The following is a 6,012-nucleotide window of genomic DNA, read 5'->3' as shown; positions in this document are numbered from 1 at the left end:
CTACTGACATTGCCATTTATATCTGGCCATTTACAGTGCACTCTTGCTCAATGCAGCACTTGAAGCTGATTTTCCATTGTGTAGTTATTATGTTCAAGAGATGTTTGACCCGGTCAGGGTGACACACTTTAGTGAGGGCAGCAGTATCCTAGAGGACACTACAGACAGTGACGGAGACATCTCAGAGCGCGAGGTGAGAGGTTGAGTTTTTTGTTACTCTCTCTACGACATACTTTTCATGCCAGGTACTATTGTCCAGTTCAGCCCAATTTAATTTACTGCCTTGTATTATGATATATAAATTGCTGAACATCTTATCACTCAGTTTCAAACATCCCCTCAGCTGTTTTAAGCCATTTCGGTTATTCAGAAGTACTGCTAAATGGATGTGGTGGGAAAATGAGAGCACATCAAACACAGACAGCTTTATGCATTGAGTAGTAAAGAGTAAAAGTTTATTGAGTTTGTAAAGGGAAAGAAATGTGAGTTCCACCTTCCAACTATAACTTTTCTAGGATACGTGATCAGCCATGGTGAAATCACTACGGATGATAAGAAGATCAAAGCCATCTTCCAGTGGCCCATTACTATTATAGTTAAAAAACTCCAGAGATTCTTGGGATTTGCAAACTTTTACCGATGCTTCATATGGAATTTTAGCAGCATTGCAGCTCCTCTCACAGCCCTCCTGAAAGGAGCAATGACCAAGCTACTTTGGAATCAGGAGGCTGATCAAGCATTCAGGAAACTGAAAGAAGCTTTTACCACGACTAGCATACGTCGACATCCTGATCCTTCCATTCCATTTGTCGTGGAAGCTGATGCTGCTAACATCGGGGTAGGAGCTGTACTTTCACAACGATACGACAAGTCCAAGTTACAATAGATGATTAAATAGACAAGTGTATATAAAATAGATGATGGAATAAACAAGCCATACAAGACACAGTCATCCCAATGGAATGTCTGTCGGGAAAACATTACCTACCTTGTGCTGTGACCATCTGTTGAAGTGGGCTCATTCTTCGCTGGTTCAGGGCTATGACAAGCGATATTTATAAGTATGTTTCTTCATGTTCAATTTGCAGTCAAAGCAAGATGCCTAAGACCCTACCCACAGGAAAGCTCATGCTTCTTCCCGTACCAGAAAGTCCTTGGTCTCACATCACCTTAGATTGCGTTACTGACCTCTCTGTCCTCACTGTAGTTGATGGATTCTCCAGGGGTGTGTGGTTCATTGTGTTTCCGAGTATGCCTACAGCCTGCCAAACTGTGGAAGCCTTGTTTAACCAGGTGTTCCGTATATTTGGCATCCCAGAGGACATAATATCATATTGGGGACATCAATTCACATCTCGAGTTTGGGCTTCCTATATTGAACACATCGGGGTAGCTATTAGTTTTACATCCACAGTCAAATGGCCAATTCCTACATTGTTTTTATATGAACAATCCATCAGACCGGTCCAAGTTCCTCTTATTGGCAGAAATGGCCCAAAATTCACTTACTAGTTCATCCACTGGCTTGACTCCTTTTTATTGTATTTTAGGTTATCAGCCTCAAATGTCCCATGGACTTCCATATCAGCTGGTTTCCCCGCTGTGGATGAGTGGATGCAGCGGAGCGAAAGGGTATGGGAGGAAACAGATCAGTGTATTGTATGAGTTCTCTGAACGTATAAGGAAATTGCGGACAGGCACAGAGGGGAGAACCCGATATACCAACCTGGTGACAGAGTGTGGCTCTCTACACAGGACTACCGCAAGCCGGGGTCATGTCGCAGGTTAGGTCCCAAGTATATCGGTCCATATGAAATGACCAAGCACATTAATGAAGTCACATATCAACTCAACTTACCTGCTCACTTTTGTGTTTTGAGGTCATTTCATGTGTCCCTTCTTAAGCCTGTTGTTCCTGTTGTGGCCTTTGGATGAGATCACCCCTGAGGTCACTCCTGTATTAAGTATGTTGGTTGCTGTCATTAGAGTGTATTGTTTCTGAAGGTTTTTTTGCATTATGCAATGCCTCTTCGCAGAGTGTGATTTTCAAGAACTTTAGTAAGCAGATGACTTATTTGCATCACCTTTTTTGGTAGGACAAAGCCCATCCATGAGCCAAAGGAAGCTGAGGTAGGCCCCATTCCATGAAAACACAGGGAGTGTGTGAACCAGGATACCAACACAAGCATACATGCAAGCTGACACCTACCCTCCCCTTGTCCAGTGGTTTGGCCAGTAGACAACTAATGAAAAACATTTCAAAAGCGTTTATACAGAAGCCAATGTTCAAATGGCTCTCTGTGCAGTGAGGAAACATATCATAAGGAAGTGCAAATTCCACTAAAGTTTAAGTAGGATCACTGAATTCAAAGTCTAGAGCACTATTACACTATGACTTCTAACAATAGCGTAAAAACAGTAATGTCATTCGTTTTTAGGAAAGGAATGTAAAAGTTTATGAAATATTCTTAAAAAGAGGACAGTTTGATGAGGAGCTTGGTCTTGCACAGCTACCAAAACCCAGGACTGAACTAGGAGTCTTTTGATATTCAATCTAACACTCACCCAGCTGAGCTATTTCAGCTAGTGACTAAATACTTTTGCCTGGTTTCGATCAAAATGTTACCAATGAATGTAGCTCATGTTCATGTCAGAGGAAACTGTCACCTTTATCCCTGGTGAGCTAGTGGCTAGGATTCTCTTTCAAACTTAATTTTTATGTGGAATAAAAAGAAATATGAATACCTCTCTTTATGACCTCCTAATGCTCATGCATACCAAGTCCAGTATGCATACAAACATCGTCAGTATACTAGGAATACAGAGTTTGAAAAATGTTTGTCAGAAGCATCTGAGCTTTATTGCTGGTGGGTGAGTGGCTAGGATTCAACACTTTCACCACTGCGACTTGGGCTTGATTCCTGGTCAGGGGACGCTCTTTTTGCTCACTTAAAAAAGAAGCTTGTATGTGAAAAAACAAACTTCCTTTGAGTCAGATTTTAACTGACAGACTAAGGATAACAGTTTTAAATTCTACAGTCCTCCACTCTACCAACTAAGCTATTGAAGGCAACAGACATGTAATCCCATAAGTCCAAACACCAGTATGTTGGCAAGAAACACGGCCAGTTATGGATGTTTGAATTGTTAAGTTCATTTGACACAAAGAAGAAACATTGCATTGTACGAGTTGGAGATGTTCAGCTCCAACAGATATCTCTTGATTACATTTGGATGCATACTGGACTTTGTGTACAATCAATAACTACTGGTACTAACTCAAAGTATGTTTCCCCCTTCAGTTTTATTTTATGCCAGAATAAAGACTTTCTGTCTTTAGAATTCTACATGACTCAAACTGAGATGCAGCAGATCACTTAGCTAGAACAAAGGGTCTTGTACTACAATAACGACTTTTGCTTTATTGCCCATAAGGTCCACCTCTTTTTTCTTTAACCCTCAGATCATCCCGTAGATGTTAGAATTATTCTAATGAAATTATAATTAACATTTAAAAAAATTCCTTAACATCACTCTTAAAATAACTTTTACCTTACAAATGATTTCTTTACCAGCAAATTTGAGTTGGTATGAATTCATCTATTAATTTTTCGTTATTATTTCATTAAATACATGCCCCCCCCCCGCCCCCTAAAAAAAGAATAACAGTCCAAATGAAAGGTCTAAATGAATCTTTGCAGTAACAACAGTCTTTTATGCTCTTCCAACCACCCCACCTCCTCCCAGTGGACACACCATGCTCCAGTACATGATTCTGGAGTGCTGTGCTATCTGTGCTCCCCACTAACTCTTCCTACCTGCTGGGGTTTCTCCTTCCTGGACCTGCCTTAAAATGCTTAAAATGACAGCACCTTGCCCTCCATTTACCTGCAACATTCTGCACTGTCACAAACAATATTTATGTGCAGATTAGCAGATGAACCTCACCTGGATGATCCACATTTCATTTCTTTGTACTGTTATAATAATGAGTTACTGTATTTCTACCCAGGTGTTCTATCCAGGTGAACTGTGCTCTGTTTCTATCTCCTATGATGTCTTTGTGTAGGAATGCTGTAGTGTATCTTTCATGCTTACAATTTGTCAGCCATCCTCTACCCAACTCATCTTTGCCCAGGTTTATCCAGGGTTAACCGAAGGAGGGGGAGTTCCCTTTTGAGTCTGACACCTTCCAAGTCCCTTCCACCATTCCAGTGAGTTTTTCCTACTGTCACCCTTGCCAATGTCATTTGGCTTATTTATCAGTTGTCACAAGGTGTTAACGTTATTATGCACATGTATATAAAATGTGTATATACTCTATATACATAAATATATATATATATATATATATATATATATATATATATATATATATATATATATATATATATTGCATTATTCTCTGCATCTTACATGTTATTTGCAGTTTGGATTGGATTATAAAGTGAATTTCATTGGTGAGTACTATATTTTTTGGTGACAAAGTATAATCTAATCTTTACAAAGCAGTGACCAGAAAGGAAGAGCTGGATGAGGCTTTGGTCCCCATGATAGTTAGAGACACACAGCCATTTAGCATAGTTGAGGATAAAAGCTTCAGGGACTTGGTAGCAAAATTGGATTCAACTTATATTCTCCTAACTAGGAAGGTATGTGTGGTGACATGGATACATTATCAGAGTAGTATTAAAAATATATATAATTATTTTCTTCAAAATTCCTGCAATGAGTTTGTCAGCAGATATGTGGACATCTCTTAATGTGGATGCCTTCTTGGCTGTGACCTGCCATTTTATAGATGACAACACATTTCTGAAGTCTACACTACTTGGTGTTGTGAAATTCCTGCAGGCGCATACGGCTGAAAATTTGGCCTGTGTGAAATCCTCTCTTATGGAAGAATGGGGAATAAAATAAAGTCACATGTCTGGTTACTGATGGCACATCTAATATGATTGCCTGTGGAAATAGCTGAAGCTGCCTCATGCGCTTCAAAAAAAAAGAAACTGAGGTTGAAACAAGGTGTTGGAGCGATTAGTAGAACTCAGGGAGCCTGTGGGGGCAGATTTGGCGGGTTTACAAACTGATATTCCTGCGCTGATCTCTGATGTGTACAGTAATGTATGTGGGTGCCGGTCTATACTGTATTCTTTTCACAAGGCAACTGTGGAGCTGTCAGACCTCAGTGGCAGGCATAATCATATCCCAACACATTTCAGACTAAAGGATTTGAACTCCCTGGCACTGCCAGACACCTAACTGGCTATAATTTGATGGGGAGGATGCAGGTTGTCTGCATGCCTCTGGAATTGCTTCTTTGACCTATTCACACAGCGATCGAGAGCCTTACACTAATGCCAGAGTCCCTCTGATTTCATACTTTTCTCTGCATTGTCCAAGATTTGTAAACAAGCACAAATCCATGGGTAAAGTTTTGTAATCAAGAACACACTCTAATGTACTTGGAACATGTCTTAGCAGATTGTGATTTACAAGCAATGTTATAAGCAACACAAGTTCAAACAGGTGGTTTGTTGACAAGGGGTCATTCATCAAACAAAACCCACATGGCCCATATGGGGATCGAACCCATGACCTTGGCGTTATTAGCACCACGCTCTGACCAACTGAGCTAATCGGCCTTTCTCTGTTCATTTCGCAGTTTTTGGTGCAGCACTGAAGGGAACCTTTCCATGAAATTGTAGACTTGGTGTCAACGAGATTACGGCCACTTTTTCGACCGAGCATAGGTGAAAGTTGACACTTATTGTTCCCTCTGACAAATGGTTATTCTGCAGCCAACTTTTGAATTAAACTTCAAAAGCAAATGTGGAGAAGCTTTTGTTAAAGAGCAATTCAGTGCAGTTGTACACAGTGACGAAATCATCAATTGCAAAGTCCACTGAGCTTTATTGCTGCGAGTTACATAGTGCTGTCTATTACACCATGAAATCTGCCATAACAACAAAAATGTAATGTCTGATTCTGTGAGCCAAGGAATATAAACCT

At 40.3% G+C, this 6,012-nt stretch overlaps 1 non-coding gene across 1 annotated transcript; it reads right to left on the bottom strand.

Moving 5' to 3' along the window:
- Window positions 1-5,571: 5,571 nt before the first annotated feature.
- Window positions 5,572-5,645, bottom strand: trnai-aau (transfer RNA isoleucine (anticodon AAU)). The gene has a single exon. It is a non-coding gene; the product is annotated as a tRNA-Ile (tRNA).
- Window positions 5,646-6,012: the final 367 nt, after the last annotated feature.

Source organism: Electrophorus electricus, unplaced genomic scaffold (assembly GCF_041902795.1).
Source record: "Electrophorus electricus isolate QZ-2024a unplaced genomic scaffold, ASM4190279v1 Scaffold49, whole genome shotgun sequence".
Taxonomy (NCBI): Eukaryota; Metazoa; Chordata; class Actinopteri; order Gymnotiformes; family Gymnotidae; genus Electrophorus; species Electrophorus electricus.
The sequence above is the reverse complement of the archived record's forward strand: the minus strand, read 5'-3'. Positions and strand labels throughout refer to the sequence as shown.